The sequence below is a fragment of the Ascidia mentula genome, chromosome 2 (assembly GCF_947561715.1).
Source record: "Ascidia mentula chromosome 2, kaAscMent1.1, whole genome shotgun sequence".
Classification (NCBI taxonomy): domain Eukaryota; kingdom Metazoa; phylum Chordata; class Ascidiacea; order Phlebobranchia; family Ascidiidae; genus Ascidia; species Ascidia mentula.
In genome coordinates this window covers 12,046,117-12,065,030 of record NC_138567.1, presented here as the reverse complement: position 1 = coordinate 12,065,030, position 18,914 = coordinate 12,046,117, and the positions used below count along the sequence as shown (strand labels likewise).

The following is an 18,914-nucleotide window of genomic DNA, read 5'->3' as shown; positions in this document are numbered from 1 at the left end:
AAGGCTGTGACAACCCTATCTTGTGCGTATTTTCGTCGTGACAATGTGCTATACCTCTGTATACTTGAAGAGTATACGAGCGAGAGTGGGTGGGCCTTGCATACTACCATAGTATGTGGATTGTATGGATGTGCATCGGATAACAGCTTTCCCAGGCGACTATGAGCTTTCCAGGCGACTATGGTAGTCGTTGTCAAGTTCATTCAAGCGGTGCAACCTTCAAGCCTGTCCCTGCAGAACATTGATATTCAAGCCGCAAACTACCTCTGGAATAAAGATCGCCAACCACGTCAGCAATGGTCTAGGCAACATTACACATACGCAAAAAGACGTGGGCGTACTATTTCTTAACGAAGAACACGTCTCTTTCACCTGATCTCCGTTTCCGTTTAAAAACCATCGAATAAAACCAGCTTTGCATCGATGCTTTATCGACTTTCCCACCACCCTCCGACAGTTTCAAAAAAATAATACACGGTTTTGGGGTCAATTTAGCGTCAGGTATTTCTGCTTTCTTGCTTCTGGGCGAGTCATGTTTGAGATCAACGGCATGAAATAATAGAGTTTGTGCATGAAACAAGCCTTGTTAAACAATGGTTCTAATGATGTAACCGTTATACCTAGAGATTCGGAGTTATATTTCCTTACAATGTTCCTTGCACTACTAATACACAACGTAGGTCAGACCGGAATTTAACAAGGCAAGTCGGGTTGTAACGACAAGACTGCACTGCGACTCCTCCCTCACAAGCACGTACCTATCGTCAATTCAACGCTATTGCCAACTGTTCAGCAGTGACACTTGTAGAACAATCAATGGCCAAATGGTTAAACCTTAGCCAACCTTCAATAAACATCTAAAGAATGATCCTTCCCAGGATTCGTGGAAAGATGTTGTTGATGTTTTATTGCTGTGTCTTACAGTTGTAACGTACTTTTCTTGTTGCTTTAATCCTTGCTTTTGTTTTCTTGTACTAACGGCGCGCGTTCGTGCTGCGGGTGATTGTTTCGTTGCGAGTTTACGTGAATCGCAACGCCTTTTATTAATGGGATTAACTTCAATGAAGGTGTGCCTATTAAATATTGCCCTTTGCCCTGCGTCATAATACGTATCACCTTTCGATTTTGCAAATTTTTTTTTGTTCAACTTCCTACAAAGTGTTTTAGTTATCAGGGTCAATTGTGTACGATGTAACCACACCTTGTTCCATATCGGTGATGGGCAGTCACAAGTATACTATAAAGCGGTGTGATCACCTGGTTCATATCCATTTTGCCTCAAACATTTAGTCAACTGCGATTCTCATACTGTCGTCTTGATTAAGAAAAGACATTAATGTAAAGAATTATTTACTTTTATTTTTTACTGCCGACCTACTTTTATTACAAGCAAGAACTAGTTGTTTTGAGAAATTGTGTTTCACGTCCTGATATTGTTGGGATTCAACTTAACAAATACAGCAGCGAAGAGTTTTACGCGAAACGCAAACAGCATTGCAAGCAGTTAAACAACATTTATGCAGAAACAAGTAGAACAACACCAAATGCATGACGTGAATTATTTCCGACGATGCTGGGAAGAACGTTGCTGTCTCACTGATCAAGGCATATAAATTGTTTGGAATATTCGAACAAAATCCATTAGTCCAGCTCGCAAACGGGTATTACCAAGTGACTCCGATGGGTATCTGTAAGTTCTTGAGTACTATTAGTTTTTGTGAATGAAAAACCCGGGGCACAAATACAAGGTAATGCAATACAGTCATTCAACCCGAATATCGATAATCCGAAAATCTCGCTAACCAACACTAAACTTTACTTTTACTGCATTTTACCCTTTAAAATCTCAGGGAACGTCGACGAAAGGTGTGATAAATATTAATTTGGTTTTTAGGCTTTTGTAGTAAAGGTAAAGGCAGTTACTGATTTTATTTTTCTTCCGAAAAGAGCAAAATAAGTATCTCGTTAAATTAAGTTTTACACACATAGTGTATTAATTTAACATAATTTGTAAAGTCTGCAGGTCATCCAGTTTGCGTTTAGTGATTAGGCATCGACTTGTTTTGATGCAACCTACCTTTTACGCACAATTGACAGTCACGTTGTTGACATTTAACCTCACAATTTTTACAATTTCGGTACAATTTATTTTCTCCACTTCTTGACTTACCCCGCAGCAAGAAAGTAGCAGAAGTATTGGTTGCTAAAACGACCAGAAAACTGTGCAACGTTGTCGGTGCGACTTGTCCCAGGGCTGTTGTCGATGAATGTTAATGTGCCCTTTCCAGTCGATTTAAAAAGCTGTAAACAACAATACATTTCTATAGATTTCTCTGTGAAACTTTTTGTACAAACGGCTTGTTTTAGCGCTTGACACTTCTCAAACTGTATACCTCAGAACTTGACATGCTGAGAAATATTTGTATGATGGATGGGTCGCCTGCTCCATACACTTGGTAAATCCGATATGATGAGTAGATTAAACCTTGTGTGAACGAGCCGTAGTCTTGCGCGTAACTGCCAAGACCATCAGCTCCCAAGTCTCCGGATTCCTAAAAGTATTTCTTTGCGTAATCCACTTTTACATGCAAGCAAAAATTTTAATTGCTTTTTGCATTTTCTGCAAGTGTTGCATGCAAAAAATGTTTTTGTACTTGTTTAAGAAACTCTACAATAAAGAAAGTGAGCAAAACCTTAAAATTTACCTTAATATTAAAACTGTGCTCATTACGTTGGTCGTCGTTCCTGATTAACATCGCCAAGATAAACGGATGATCGGTAACAGAAGTCACCGTAAACGATCCATCCTCGGCCCTTAAATGTAATGTAGTAGTTGCATTTGATATTTAACAAGATTTTTATCACTTCCAACCCACGTGTATGTTTCGTTGTATTCTATTGATATTGGTGGATTGTCGTCTTTCCAAACACTTAACTTTCTGCAAAAATAATAGTTTTTTTTTAAATGGTATCTTTCAATCGAAAGTGATTTTACCAGGTTTCCCGTGTCATACATGTCGCGTCCTCCATCCGCTATGCTGTCATTGCGGTCACCATCGTATTTAAAGCGGTAAAAATTTGGAATTGAGTTTGAAAAGGAGATCGAGGCGGCCTTGCTCAGTGCTTGTACATATCTCTCCAGATTCCATTTATCTTTTTGAGATACAAGTAAAATATTGTATGTTATTCGAATGACCTTTCTGTGTGCGATGTATTATTTTATCAGCGGACGAAAACACAGATCTTTGGCAATGCAAATTTGACGCATGAGAAATATGGCTCAACACGTGTATTATAGCATGTGGTATACAATTTGGTGCTTTTCCTTTTGTACGTTGTTTTGACGTTTCGGCCGGGAATAAAATTGATATAGACTTTATATCACAAGCATGTCCGAACAACACACAACACCCATGCTCACGCTCACGGACGAATATATATAAAAATCTGCCGACCACTGGCAGATAACTTTACTTATACGGAATTCAAAAGAAATACGTGATCATTTTGCCGCCCAACAATATGAGATGCAACGCAAATGACTATAATATATATCTCCATGCTTTGTTGGTAATATAACCTAATTAGTAACAAAGATATTTACCGTCAGCTACTTGAAGCTCCTTTTCGCATGTCGCCGCTTCGTAAGACTTAATACTCATAAATTCAAGGTATTTCTTTTCAACATCTGAAATTGATAAGTGCATATAAGGCAACTTATCCTTTTAATTCAGTGGCAAAGATTAAAAAATACATTTATAACCTGTCAGTGAAAAGAACTGGTGTCGCAAATTTACCTGTTAGCTTAATCTCATTTCTTTCACAGTTCTCCAACTGTTTAAACGTTGTGTTGAATGCCGGTAAATTAGTCTCAAAGGTATCTCAAAGACAAAGATGATGGTTATTTGAAACGAAAATTTCTTCCTAAATCTGTTGTACATTATTTCTTTTTTGTCGACATAACGACTACGCATTTAAATACTGCTGAGATATATATGTCACAACTCAAAACTTTATTTGTTAATTGAATCGTACAACGGGGTGAAGATTAAAACCCCGTGGTAATTTCAATGCTTAATGACAACGATTAATTTTTTCGGAATCATGTGCAAATAAACGTTGATATTATTCTTACCTTGCACGGATTTCACTGTATTTTTCGCATGTTGTAACTGTTCTTTAGCATTATCTTGATTTGAACTCAACTGATCTGAAATTATCACATGTTACGAAAAGCTTCCATGGTGTACATTACAAGACTCAATGTTATGATACTGGTTAGGTATGAAAAGTTAAAAATTGTGGTCAATGCACATAGCCACTACCAGTTTGATAAAAGGTCACATACCTTTGATTTTACCGGTCTGTGTTGAAACCTAAAGAAGGAAATATTAATTTTGCTGCATCTTCTACCAGGTATTTACGTTACAAAATATAACTGTAGCGAATACTATAAACGTACCAAACTTAATGTTGTTACAATTAACATCAGAATAAGCACCCCCAACATCACCAACAACATCTTGACCATCTTCAAGCTTTGCATAAGTTCAGAACGTACATCTGACAACTGTTTATGTTCACCAGGTCGTGACTGCTCGTATCCTACAATATATATTTATGGAGTAAATCATAAAATTAAGTTAGTTGAATATACTGAGGAAAAGTACAAATTCCTTTTAACCATCCCAAAACTTACGAGTTTGTTGATTATTCGAAGGCTGGATAAAGGACGTTGCGTAACTTGGACTGTACATATTTGTTTTGAGAGGCAAACAAAAGTTTTGTGGTTGCGTTATTCTACTTCTATCCTAAAAGTAGTACATGTTATACAACAAATACAACAACAGCAAATACCATTGTTTATCGCTTTGGGTATGATCGAACCAACGATTTTCAACTATCTGCCAAAGAACCCCTTTGATGGGCGGACTTCGAGCGAGCTAGAAACACAGTAGGCTATATCTTGCGTTTGCCCAAGCCTGACCTCAACAAAAGCCTGGGCCATGCTGCTCTGACAGTTTACCGCTAAAACCATGCGGAAAATTGCTTCCCATCAAAAACAAACGAATAAATTCCGCATAACGGCAAATCACTTTTGCTAAGTGCACATAACCAGTATCCTGTAAGTACTAATTTTACGAATAAATTGCTGCTCCACTGTACAAAACATCGATTGAAAACGATTAATCAAATCACAAACCACTTTCAGATTAAACTTTAGAAACGCCAGCGGACTGAATCATTAGCGGTTTACGCACCTGCCATCCAAACAAAGTTATTATGGTGTACATATTAAACAGATTTGCGGCGAACAATGCCTATTGAAAAACAAGTCAAACAATTCTTTCTGCCAAAATGAGCATGAAAAGTCTTTCGTTGTAGTAACCCAACATTCCATACCTACTCAACATCATTGTCGTTGTAAATAGAGATGGTCAATACAAGGAACGTTCGCTGGCCGCCGTTTATTTAGCAGCAACCGCTACTGCGCAATATTGTTGCACTAATCGTTTCAGCCACTTTGGTTTTGTTGGTATTGTCACGAAAACTCAAATTTATTATTTATTAAAATAAGATTTTTATTCATCTATTTTTGTAAATGTTGTTGGGTATGACTGCTTAATTGATGTGGCCTATCTGTTTCTTGTCATTTAGACCTCTAAATGTATGAATAAATCAACGTATTATTGTACGTATTTAGCATCTGCACCATGTATGGGGTTAACTGAACTTGTTGGGAGACCATGTTTCATTTTTGTGCAGCGCAATGCAAATCAGAAACGAATAACTTTGAATGAATGGAGCAAGAAAATTTTGTTTTTTTGCAATTCACAAAACGCTGTCTGAACAACAACACGTGGCGAAGTAACGTTTTTTAATGCATTCGCGTTGTTATGTACTTGCTAGTTCCTATTCAATGTTTATTTTTAATTCGACATGCCTGATTGACTTTGCGTGGATGGCAGGTGCACAAACGGCAGAAAGCCTCGGTGGGTTTCACGGTCGTTGTGTGAGTTCGTTAGGGTAATGTAAAGGTTTGGGTACAGCAGTGATGGTGCGCTTGGTAATAAGATATATATGTTTCTATAGTTATGTATGCAATCCATCAATAGCTTTCATAAAATCCAGATCGAAAGATTGCGTTACTATATTTCTGTGTGTCCGTTTATTCGTGAAACTTTTAGTTATTCGGTAACCGAAAATGTAAATACCTTTTCTTGCTTTTCCTTGTCACTAATAGAATATTAACTAATGTCAACTGTATTATACAAAGTTTCCTGACAACACAACATCGAACGCTTTCAAGGTAATTAAATTTTGGTGCGCCGAAATTTGTTTACCTTTTGCTGCCATGTAGGCGATTAATTAGGCAACAAAGGCCAACTAAAACGTTTTTCTTTCAAGTAAATCGAATCGTGTAATGTACTGTGTATACACTCTTTACATAGCTTTAACTTGGCAGAAGAAAAGTCCAGGTACATTTGTTCCGTTTGCAGTTTATGATGTATCTGGCGTATATTTATGCAAAGGCAGTAAAATCCTGGTTTGCGCCAAACAATTTTTGTCTGAATGTTATTTAGAACTGGTATTATATTTTACATGTGGTAGAACTGATCTCATCTGCCGTTTATGAAGCACAGTAAATCAAACTTTTCCCAGCGCATATCTGGAGCTGACTGATACAAGTCCAACGAACTTTACGTTTGACCAGTTAATACTTTGGTCAAATACTATGCACAACAGAGGTTTTGAAATTCCCGCCCGTCCGAATAATGATCAGCACAGTAAGTTTTTAGAGATAAATAGATTTTGCATTTCGTCAAGGTAATTTAACGACTGAAACATATAATTTACGATGTGGCGACCAATGTGGCATAAACAAACTTTATTAGTGGCAGCTGTGGTGGTAAAACCATTAGGCAAACAAGGCACACATTCCTTCGGGTCAGCCAAAAAATCAGGCGACCTGAATAACCTTACGGCGTAAGTTCAGAGTTAAAGAGGTTAAAATGTCCACAACGCCTTCTTCACATCAAAAGTTATTTCTTCTACAAGCTTGATTTAAAATAGATTAAGGAACTGTCGCAGTGTTCGCCAGCGTTGTTACCCTTATTCTTGATGAGCGCAATGAATGTGTATTTTCAGGCCAACCGTCATAATTTAACCCAACACTTGGGACGAGGGCTGAATAGGTTAAGCTCACGAAAAACCTTGTCGTGCTTTGTTTGCAGTTTACGATGAACCACCGCTTGATGAATGTGATAGTTTGTTAAAGCTACGTACAGAACTAAAACAAAGTTTGAAGCTTGTCAAGGTTTTGCTCGTAGTGTTGGTTGTGATTATTCTGATCTCCATTGCAATAATCTCCGCTTTGGTAAGTTCATAGTTATTCTGTCTGGTTGATCTTTTTTTACTTTTTTTAATTAATGTTCTTTCCATTAAAGGTTTGGACTCAGACCATCCAAATTACAGGTTTGTATAAGAACAAAAGTTTGCCACAATAAGATTAACTCTTACATTATGTATTGCATAAAATAAGGTGCATGTAACACGGTCATGGCAATTTTGCGTAAAACTAAAGGTACATCTACAACAACATACGTCCAAAGTTTCTCGGTTCTACGTCAACTAAAAAGTGTAGAAAACTGCACGAAAAGTAGCGGCGACCAAAAATCGTAAATCTTTTTCGCTGTAGCGACTTTGACGCTACACAAGGCGCTCGCGTCAAAAAAATGCATTGTTTTCATTGGAGAAGGCGCCTTATATAGCAGATATCGAAAAGTTTCAATCATAGGAGAATCCACAAATTACGTTGCCTCAAAGGTCAGGACAAGGTTACGTGACATCATTTGGGTGTGATGTCATAACTTTAACCTAACTTTTGTGTTTAACCTCACTTTTGTGATCGACTTTAATTTGATGATTCCAACATTTCTAGTTACAAACTATATAGCGTAAAATACATTGGTGGTTGATTCTGGCCAATTAATTCAATCATTTATGAGGCAACGCTTCTGCCAGACAAAAAGTGGTACTATGACAGAATAACTGTGTTGCATAATCAGCCAAATTGGTCGGTTTTCTCGGCGGTCTTTGCCAGCCTCGAAATTCAATTACTTATTTCTTTCGCTGTGAGTAGACAAAACAACAATGCTTAATTGACGGTTTGTCTCTGTCGTGTTTCAAAAAGTACATGCATCACTTTAGCGATCATAATTGCTTTAACCACAAGAACACCATGTCCCAGTAACTGTTTTATTATTGCGCAACTAAATAAGACTTAATAGGTCGAAACAGCCTCCCTCTGTCTGCAGCTCAAATTAACAATCAAAATCCGTTTGTTGCACTTATTCATTGTTGTGCTCCTGTTTAATAAAAAACTACTAAACCAGTTTTACAATGTTTTCTATTCCTATGCATAACCCTCGCTGCCAGCACTCGCACGACTTAAGCGCCTTCTATGACGTCACGCAACAATAACCTCGCTTTCGCACGATTTTTACGGTCGCAACGGTTTAAACGTAATTTTGATTAGCTGTATCTCACAAACCAGTCGCCGTTTCAAGCTACTTTTTTCGCCAAAAATGTTTTAAAGTTATGACCAACCCTTATATTTTTTCTCATAGCAAGTCATCTTTTGGATGTGCAATATGATATAAACATTACTCTTTTACAAGATGTTGGTTTGCACGAAATATTTTGCAATATCGTATCATCATGATAAAACCCCGTGTGTTTGCTTCGTGCAAACAATATTTGCTTTAAAAAGAACACGCAGTACAAACTTGTATGCAAGATTGCATATTTTCAGATCAAATGGAAACAAATGATACTTCGGCAAAGATACAATTACTGAAAAACCCATTGGTGTTCCTACAAGGTATAAATATGAATATTTGTGTTCGTGGTTGAAAAAAAATACGCTATCTGTATTTTTAGACACCCTTGTTAACATAACGTTCCAGAAGTTTGAAGAATACGAAACTGGAGTTTGGCCAACAGGTAAGACACAAACTGAGACGTACTTGTTCTACAGAATGCTGAAAAAGGGTATGCCAATACATTATTCATTAGATAGCATCAAATACCTCAAACAAATGAAAGTCAGCCTAATGAAGGTGGTTGAAAAATCCTCCAAGTTAGAGACGTGCAAGAAGGAACTTGAAGGAGTTGATGGTTAGATTGTTACATTCACTATAGCACTAGCACTTTACATATGGTACAAACAAAATTTTAACCAAAAACATTGCTGTAAAAGAAAGAATATTTTTGTATGGGTATATAGCTGTGCGTTGCAGTTGGTTTGCCTCTTTTGGTTATTAACAAATCGAAGGAAAAGGAGCCAGAACAAGCTTCGGAAAAACGCAACGGAAAGAGTTAAAGCAAAATTGTGAAGGAAACGTAAAATTGTCGTCTTTATAAAATAATATTCTCTTGTTCTGCCAAATTGATTTTGTAAGCATGGAAAATGATCAAACAAATTTCCTGAAAAAATCTTAGAATTAATGGTGATAAAAATCTTTAAATTTTATTCGTTTTGCCCCAGACAAAGTGGAACTGGCGAGATACGTGAGAGCAATCAGGAAGTCTGCGTCACTCATATTTCCTGCTTTCATCCCTAATTTCTACCAGTTCGATTACGATGGTAGAAGCTGTTACAGTATAAGCGATGGTGGACATAATATGTACGATAGAGGAAATTCGGTAATAGACGCATCCGGTTACTACTTTATTTAGTTCTAAAGCTATTCGTCTGATTATCAGTTACGAGTTTGGAAAGATTACAATCAAGCAATATCAATAGAATACAACGAAACCTACAGGTTAGTTAGGAAATTCTCAGAAAATCTTAACTTCCAGATTGTATTAATTTTTGTTTTTAAGGGCCGAGGATGGATCGTTTACCGTTACTTCCGTTACCGATCATCCGTTTATCTTGGCGATGTTAGTAAGAAACCATGACGAACAAAGTGAACACCGGTTTAATATTGAGGTAGTTTTGTGTAGTGACTAAATATGTAAATAATTGTTTCTTCTCTTTCAGTCATATTCATCAATTTTCCACGTCTAATGAAACTCATATGTAGTTTCTGCCATCATTTCTTTGCAGACAAAATCCGTATTTTCAGGAGTTCGGAGACTTGGGAGCTGATGGAGAAGGAAATGACGTTTTGTTTTCTGGCGGGTTTGTAGTGGCTTCAATTAACACTTTATACAGGGTTTACCAAGTTTCAAGTCCATCAAACCCATCCATCATACAAATATTCCTGACCATGAAAAGTCCTGAGGTATAAAATAACTTTGGCATGAATTGTATAGAGCTTACAATAACTATTTTTTTTGTTTCTAACAGCTTTTCAACTCTACTGGAAGTATGACATTCACTTTTAACGACAACAGCCCAGGAACAAATTACACCAACAACGTTGTAAACATTTCTGGTCGATTTAGCAACCGATACGTTTGCTACTTCCTTGCTTCAGGGTAAGTTGTGCATATAAAGAACATGAAATTGATTATTAGGAATTCTTGAAGATATACAGATTAATCAAATCAAAAGTCAAAATCAAATCATTTTATTTTGCACGCGAGTTACTACGCACAAACGTGAAACATAAAATGGCATAGGCACCGTTAAAACCCAGTATAGCAAAACGTTTTTTCATTCAATACATCCTGTATACGTGAAATTTAACCTATGATGCAGTCTACCCCCGAACGGATTGTAGTTATCTAGATATCGATTTTCCAATAACGTTTTTCAGATAAAAATCAATATTTGTATTTTCCTTTTTTCAGATATCCATCAGTGCAGATAAACGAACGCAGCTTTCAAACTGCTCTAGTGAATTTTATTCGAACATTTCGGACAATTTATAGGCCGTAATACGTGCCTTATTTCAATAACAATTAGACTCGTGGGCATAGCAGCCCAACTGGATCTGCTTATCATGCGATAGTACAAAACATTTCTGCATAACAATTAGGGTAGTGTAGTTTATTTTCTGATACAGTTTATGAAAAATATAAGAGCGCGATGACACAGTTTATTAAAAAAAGTGTGTGCACAACGACATGTAATAATTCTTTTTGACAATAATATGATTAGCGACTCCTGCGCACTTACAAAAAAGGAATTGATTCAATATTGGTTCAAAATACGTATATGGATTATTAGTTAAGGATTATGTAATTTTGTTTTGATGTTTTGTGACAATGTTATCCAGTTGATATCAAATACTTCTACCAAGATTTTATTCAACTAACCTAAACGATGACAAATAAGACTTGCAAACATACCAAACCCAAACGTTACTTCAAACATGACTCGCTTCTGCAAAATATTGTATTGGTTGTAGCCAGTGGTGGGATTCAAATTTTTTGTCAGCCGGTTCTATCACAAAAGTCATATTTTTCAGCGGGTTCTGTTACATTGACAGTAACCAGTAATGCTAACCGGTTCGCTGATCTCATAAAATTTCGTAAGACGGTTCTATAGAACCGGTGCGAACCGGCTGAATCCCACTACTGGTTGTAGCCGCTTTATTGCCTGAGTTTTGTTACTAGTCATGTTCTTCCAAGGTGCAAATCACTTAATAAACCTGACATACAATGTTTGACATCGCTATAACTACTCTTTGTCACCGACTCATGCATCTCTACCAAATTTAGATTACAAAGAAAGCAAATTTTAAGGCGAAAAATGTGCATTTATTTATATTGCCTTCTGTTTTATTTTTGTCACAAATATATCAGATGCGCCTATAAACATGTAGAACAACGGTTTACGTGATACAAACCAACCAGTTATGCGATGTTGTAAACTGGATTATTTCTGGTTTTCTAAACCTCGCCTAAACAAAAAGTGACGTATATTGTCCGGCAGTTAAGAGTGGTTGCAACAAGTTGCTTTCCAGTCACGTAACTCTGTCTAGTCCAATGTTTTTTTGCATCGCAACATCCACTGGGGTCGCAATCACTGGTTGTAAACAAGCGTATTCGTGTCTTTCAAACGAGCTACAAACCATGAAAAACACCAAAGCCCATACTGCTAAAGGACAACCTTATTCCGTTAAATTTAGACAGTACTTCGCCAAACCATTTCTTGTTGCGTAATAAAATATTGAATGCATATGTTTGTTGTATGCTTTCTACATTACGTATTACGTTTCTAACCAGACGAGCCCAGTAGTGCAGCAAGTGCCCAATTATTTGGTAATCTCCTTATTTTCACTATAATGTTAGTCAGAATGGGCAATGTGAACGATGATAACAATGGTATGATGTTAGGAGCACATTTTGTCCCTATAGAGTGATTTATAATACTTATTTTAACACCTAGCAATCATTAAAGATGACGGGAAATGTAGAAACAAAATGCTTTAAGGTAGACCGCATTGTAGAGTAATCCATAGCCACTGATGGATATCTGCAAGTACATAAGCGCTGTTCGTTTTTGTCTATGAAATGGTTGGTGTAGGAAAATTCGTAAATGTACCAATTTTACATTTAAATATTTTTTCGAGGTTTCAAAAATGCTGCTTTGCTCTGTGCACAGACTTACCCGGAGGCAAGAAAATAACAGAAGTATCGGTTGCTAAATCTTCCGAATACCTCTGCAACGTTATCAGTGTAATTTGTCACACGGATGTAATCCTTGAGGATGATACAATGTTATTGGGTTATCCGTCCCAGTCGAGTTGAAAAGCTGCAATCAACAAACATAATTACAAATTGGGTTTAATCTGCCTAAGTATGTCGTTCTCAGCTACATAATGTGTGGGAAGTTTTGTATTTAAGAATATGTTTATACCTCAACACTGTACATGTTAGAAATACTTTAATGATGGATGGACTGTCCGCTCCAAACAGCTGATAAGTCCGATATGAAGAGTGGATTGAACCTTGCCAAAACGAGCCGGAATGCATGCTGTAACTTCCACTTCCGTTAGCTCCCAATTTTCCAAATTCCTGATGTTTGATAAGACCGTATTTGAACCTTTTGGAGTCCAAATACCTCTTGCGATGCCATAGCGTCATATGCTTGGTTGACATCGTCTTGTAACGCGAATGGAACAGGCCTCGGCTTGCAGAATATGGGCTTCACGTCCTTGTAAACTTTACCTCTAGTTCAAATTCCTTCAAACAGATTTAAATGCGGCAAGACGAAAAATTCCACCTTGCTCATGTTTGCCTCAAATGGCCCCACAATCGGAACAACATGTTCTGTCGCCGAGTTGAAACGCCGATTTGACTGCTTCAAAAACGGTTTGCCAACTTTTCTCGACAGAAATAAACAACATGTTCTGTCGCCGAGTTGAAACGCCGATTTGACTGCTTCAAAAACGGTTTGCCAACTTTTCTCGACAGAAATAAAGTTTCCGTTTGTTGCGGGGTCCTTCTCCAATAGACATGCTTTGCCGGTAATGGTAACGGTTACCTCTAAACGGTTACCCTCTTGCTGTTTTATATCGGCAATTGGGTGCAATATGATCTGCCTTTCCGCAGCGGTTGCAAGAAATCTTCTTCTTGAACAACCGTAGTTGGTGACATAACAGCAGTTTTCTTTGCATCCCGAACTTTATGTACCGATCCCCGTGTTCCATAAACGGTTTCCTTTGCAACCTTTGCAGCATCTTGAGTTTGCATGGCAACTTCAATAGCACGCGTCAGCTCATAAATGTCAGCTCATCAGCGTTGATTTTGAAAATTGCCTTCAGCACGGCTTCATTGCCTATGGAGCAAATTAACCTTGTGCGCAGCGCTTCGTCCAGCGGGTTTCCAATCGAGGGAAAATCGCACGTGCCTGCGTCGTGGCGAATGCGTGCAGCCAATTCTTGCACCGTTTCCCCTGGCTTGCGTTGCATGTTGCTCCAAAACTTGAATCGTTTCCGAATAACAAATCGCTTTGGATCGAATATTCCTTCATAAAGGCTTCAATGTCTTTAATAGAAAGATCGTTGACGGTCTTTGCAAGAGAGCTTTATCCAGCCAGATTGGATAAAAGCTTGTACGTTGTGGTAGTTTGGTTGGTCAAAAAACCTGAGCCACCCTCGTTTCTGGTACAGCATGTGTCCGTATAAACGTAGTAAACCTCGATCAGTAGTCGTCCCACAACTCCGATGTTGAGTCAAATGACGAAAACCTTGGCGTAGCAACGGAAGGTGCAGCGTTTCTAATTGAACCAGTCTTTTCAACTAGGGCAAGAATTAACTTCATTTGTTCTTCGTGACACTTACGTTGTTCTTCATAACACCTTCGTTGTTCTTCTCGCTGTTCATCGTGACGCTTTTGCTGCTGTTGTAACTGTTCTTGAATGAGCTTCGCAACTTTTTCCATCTTCGGGCGAACTAAAATCGTTCAGTTGGTTGATCCCGTCCTCGTCGCCAATAACTCTGTTGTGTTTCTTTGTATTCATTCGAATCATAGCAAAACCATAGAATGAAAAACAAGGCAAGCACACACGCATTTATAGGGAAGTAAATTGCATTTAAAATACCACGCACTCAAACACGAATCACGCAGAATGGACTGCGGCACATTCCACGAATCACGCGGCTGTGGCTTGCAAGCGCACTGTTGCTGCGGTGTATATGCAGTCAAGCGTGACCACAACACCAAGCTGTCCCGTTTCCTCATAAACTGCGGAAAAATTGATTATCATATTAATATTTTATACTCTGCAAAGTTATTGGTTACTTAAGAACAGTAAATTCTTTGCGTCATGAGCTTAAACTTACTGTTGTTCTGCAAATTTGAAACAGCGGACATTTCACAACCATGCATTGCCACTCATTTTAGCCATGGTAAAAATTCTAAACCGTCCTGCCACCAGCTACTTCGAGGATCCAAACTATACGCAGTGTAGTAAACGAACCTTTCCAACACTTTAAATACTCTTTCACCAGAATCGAATCATAATGACTTGTTTCACGTATTATCCAAGCAGTAGGAAGTGCGTGGGTTTCGCAATGCTTTTCTAAGTTGTAGCTTAAAATAAAAAGTTAAATGATTCGCTGCAAAGAACTGTTTCATCGAAACTTTTACTTACGTGTTTTGCAGCAATGATCGCTCGGGAAATGTAACAGTTGTGATTCAATTTAACTTTGATTGGGGAAACCATTTTTTGCCCAACAAACAAACGCTTCCTTGTCGATCACTTTGGCCCAACTTACCGAAAAAGGCACAGCCGCTACAATTGCTGGGTTTTAAATCCAGCCCAATCTATTGTTATTGTGATTTTTGTATTCTGGTTACACTGATGTAACAGTCAATATCAGGAGCTTTCAGACGTAACGTCTCGCAGTCGCGCACAACAATGGGTAGAACAAATCATTGGAGACCATTCAAACGCATAAGCGTCACTATCGCATGACTCATATACTCACTTAACAGCAGCCTATACAGAAGAACAAAGGCGATAGTAATGCGAAGGCGTTTGGTCTACAATGTGTTAGATTGGTCTGCTCTGTTTATTCTGATAACCAGGACTGAAACAAAATCAAAGCTACACATTTACAAAAAAGTAGGTACATAAGCAAAAGAAAATGATCAACCCTTATTCTTTCTTTAACGGGGAAGTCCTTTTTCCTCCAATCAGTCTTTTTGTCAAAAAGGTTTTTATGACACATCTATGAGTCACTTAAATATATGCATGTAGACTGATAGACTATTAATCATCTTTGCTATAAGTGTTGCCATAATGACATGCAACACAGAGTTCAAACTAAAAACAAGGTGACAGTTGCGCAACTTCATACACCAGGCAAAAAAATAAAGTTGAAAAAGTTTATCACAAAAGATGATGTTTCAGAAATACGTTTGTTTTGTACTTTACAATGGTTTTATAATGTTATGCCGTTGATTCATTTTTGCGATTAATTCAATGAATCACAGTTGAACTAAAAGTATTCTGGTTTGATTCATACAATCTCGCACAAGTCTTGTGCTCTAAATTTAGATGGAGTTAGTGTCACTTGTAACTGCGAAGGACGAAAGTGCGAAACCACTTTCTAAAAACGAAGTCATATTCAGACAGCTTTCAGTTAAATCGTTTATCCTTTTGGTTACAAATGAACAATACAAGTTATGAAATGGAAGCTTACCCGAATTGTCAGCAAAACGGTGAGTTGCAGAAAGCTGGGCAAGGGATTGGTACCTTATTATAAAGTCAATCAGCTCCCATAGGGTTTAAACAATAAGCCTTTGGATAACGAATATCGTGAAAATAAAGCATCTAAACACAAATTCTTGTAACAATTGGCAACTTTTGTCTTGAATCGTTGTTTTGGTCTAAAATGAACAATAGTTTAGAAATAGCCAGAAATCCGAATATTGAAAAAAACGTTAAATTGGGCAGGTATGGGGGTGAATAATTTTATATATCTAAACGGTTTGCGTTGCAGTTTACGATGAACCACAGCAGATTGCGATGAACCATCCCAGAAGAACGACAGAAACTGATAACTTGTCAAAGTTCGGTGATGAAATTAAACAAAGTATGAAGAACATGAAGCTGTTATTTGTGGGGTTGAATGTAATTATGCTGATTTTCATAGGAACAGGATTTGTTGTGGTAAGTAATATCCTGATGAGAATCAATCAATCGTGAATGCTATTTATTTTGTTTTCAGGTCTTAATGCAGTTTGTTCAAGTTAAAGAAGGTATGTAGAAATATCGACATTATACAAATATAGATGGTGTAAATTATCAAAAAAACACCACAGTGCTTTAGTGTTGTAACCTTCTGCTACTCACAACTAAGTTTAATAAGTTCATGTTGTTCCAGATACGTTGATGAAATACGATGGCATTACTCAAGACAACTTCCAAGCATTTCAAAACTCAGTTTTTTTACTACGCGGTAAAGAAACTATAAAATTTCAAAATGCAGCACACTACAGTTGTACTTGTTTACTATACTGCAGTCGGACGAACTTTAAATGATGACGCCACCTCCACCTTTTCATAGCTGTTGTCACATCACTGACCGGCAATGGCTCCAGCTTGTCGGGATAGTCCGACAGATCATGTTACCTAGCAACTCTATAGCATTGATATTTGTTTTTAAAAGCTTAGTGTTTAGAGTGGCATGTTGGTCAATGTATATAAATATGATTAATCTGCACATCTGGTTTCATTGCAGATACGTTTATGAAGCTGGAAAATCACACTCAAAAAGACATCGGAGCTTTGCACAACTCCGTGTCATTAGTTCGAGGTAAAACCATTCATAAATGCGGAAGTATAGAATTTTTACTCAGAATTTTCTCTCTAAAAGGCCATTTAAAATTGTTTTTCAGATCAACTCCAAAATAATGAAAATATTACAATGGAAATTATTGAGACTTTGCAAACTTCTCTCATTGGTGTCGGGGGTAATAAGAACTAATGTGTTGCTTAATTATACAAAAACTGCCATTTCCTAACCTAGTGAGTTTATAGATCAACTTGGAACCTTTCAGAAATACATCACTAACAGCATAACGTCTGTCGAAGGTAAACAAATTCGAATATCAATCATTATGGTCTATAATACAAGAAACTAACTATGTTAATCATGACGCTAGTTAAAGAAATTATAAAATATCAAACTATTTCGGATATTCCAGCGTTACAATGTCAAGGATCACAATAGCATCAACCAGTATAGAAAGCAGTGAAACCAAAATTGGTCTAGAAGATATATGGTGTTAATTTATTTTGTGTTTAGTGAGTTAGGTTTGTGTTTAGTGAAATATTTGCTTTGTTCGCAGGCAAATGCATCAGTTTTCTAAACGAAACTGCTCAGGACGTCGCAACATTACGGACAGCTGTTTTGGGCGGTAGGTCTAACTATGTACAAACTATGTTAAAACCCCAACCATTTAAGGCCAAAAACTGTGTCACACATGCTAATAAAACATATATGAAACAACACCGAAAAAGTTGTTTAAACAGTGAAAAAAATTATGGATTTTTTCAAAAAACCTATCGTTCTGATAAAAGGCGAATGGCAACTGGAAAGATACGTTCAAGCATTGAGCAAGGCTGCCAACCAAACTTTCCCAACGACAATTCCGAATTTTTATCGGTTTCGCTACGATGGTAACGCAAATAGCATAACGGATGGCGGACTGGACATGTATGACACCGGGAATAAGGTACATATATTTTATGAAATATATCTTAGAGATGGCGCAGTTTTCCCCTGTTCAGTACTTATAGCACGATTTATGTTACAGTTACGAGTTTGGAAAGACAGCAGCCAACCAATTTCAATAGAATATAACAACACGTACAGGTGGGTAATTTAATAGTTTAGAATTGTCTGAAAGGAGCACTAAGGTCTTGTTTATATGTTTACAGTGTCGACGATGGATCTTTTCATGTGACCTCCGTTGCCGATCACCCATTTGTCTTGGCCATGTTAAGCCAAAATCTAAACCAGCGAAGTGTAAACAATCTTTTTATTGAGGTATTGTTGCAGGATTTCCAGATCTTTTTAAAAATACCTTCTTCGTAAATCTTTTTTGGATTTAGAAAGGCTGCCGGGATCACGATTCGCATGGTTACAGTGGTAGATTTTGCACACCGTACTATCTTGATAAAATACGACTTCTCGTGGGAAATGATGCGTTTTTGAGATATAGAGCAAATTAAACTGTCTCCAGTCTGCAAAACTGCATGCACGATCTAACATGGACAAATATTTGACATTATAGGAATCAGGAGACTTAGGAGCTGATGGACGCGGAAGTTACGCAACTGACTTTGGTTCGTTCACACAAGGTTCAATCTACTCATCATACAAGACTTATCAAGTGTATGGAGCAGGCGACCCATCCATCATACAAATATTTCTAAGCATGTCAAGCACTGAAGTAAGAAATAAGATAAAAGCTTCAAATAGTAACAATTGATTGATTGA

At 37.5% G+C, this 18,914-nt stretch overlaps 1 protein-coding gene across 1 annotated transcript in view; it reads left to right on the top strand.

Annotated features, from left to right (window-relative positions):
- LOC145890129 (uncharacterized) overlaps positions 1-18,914 on the top strand; it is a 49,848-nt gene that overhangs the window by 22,660 nt on the left and 8,274 nt on the right. The gene's annotated exons all lie outside the window — the stretch shown is intronic.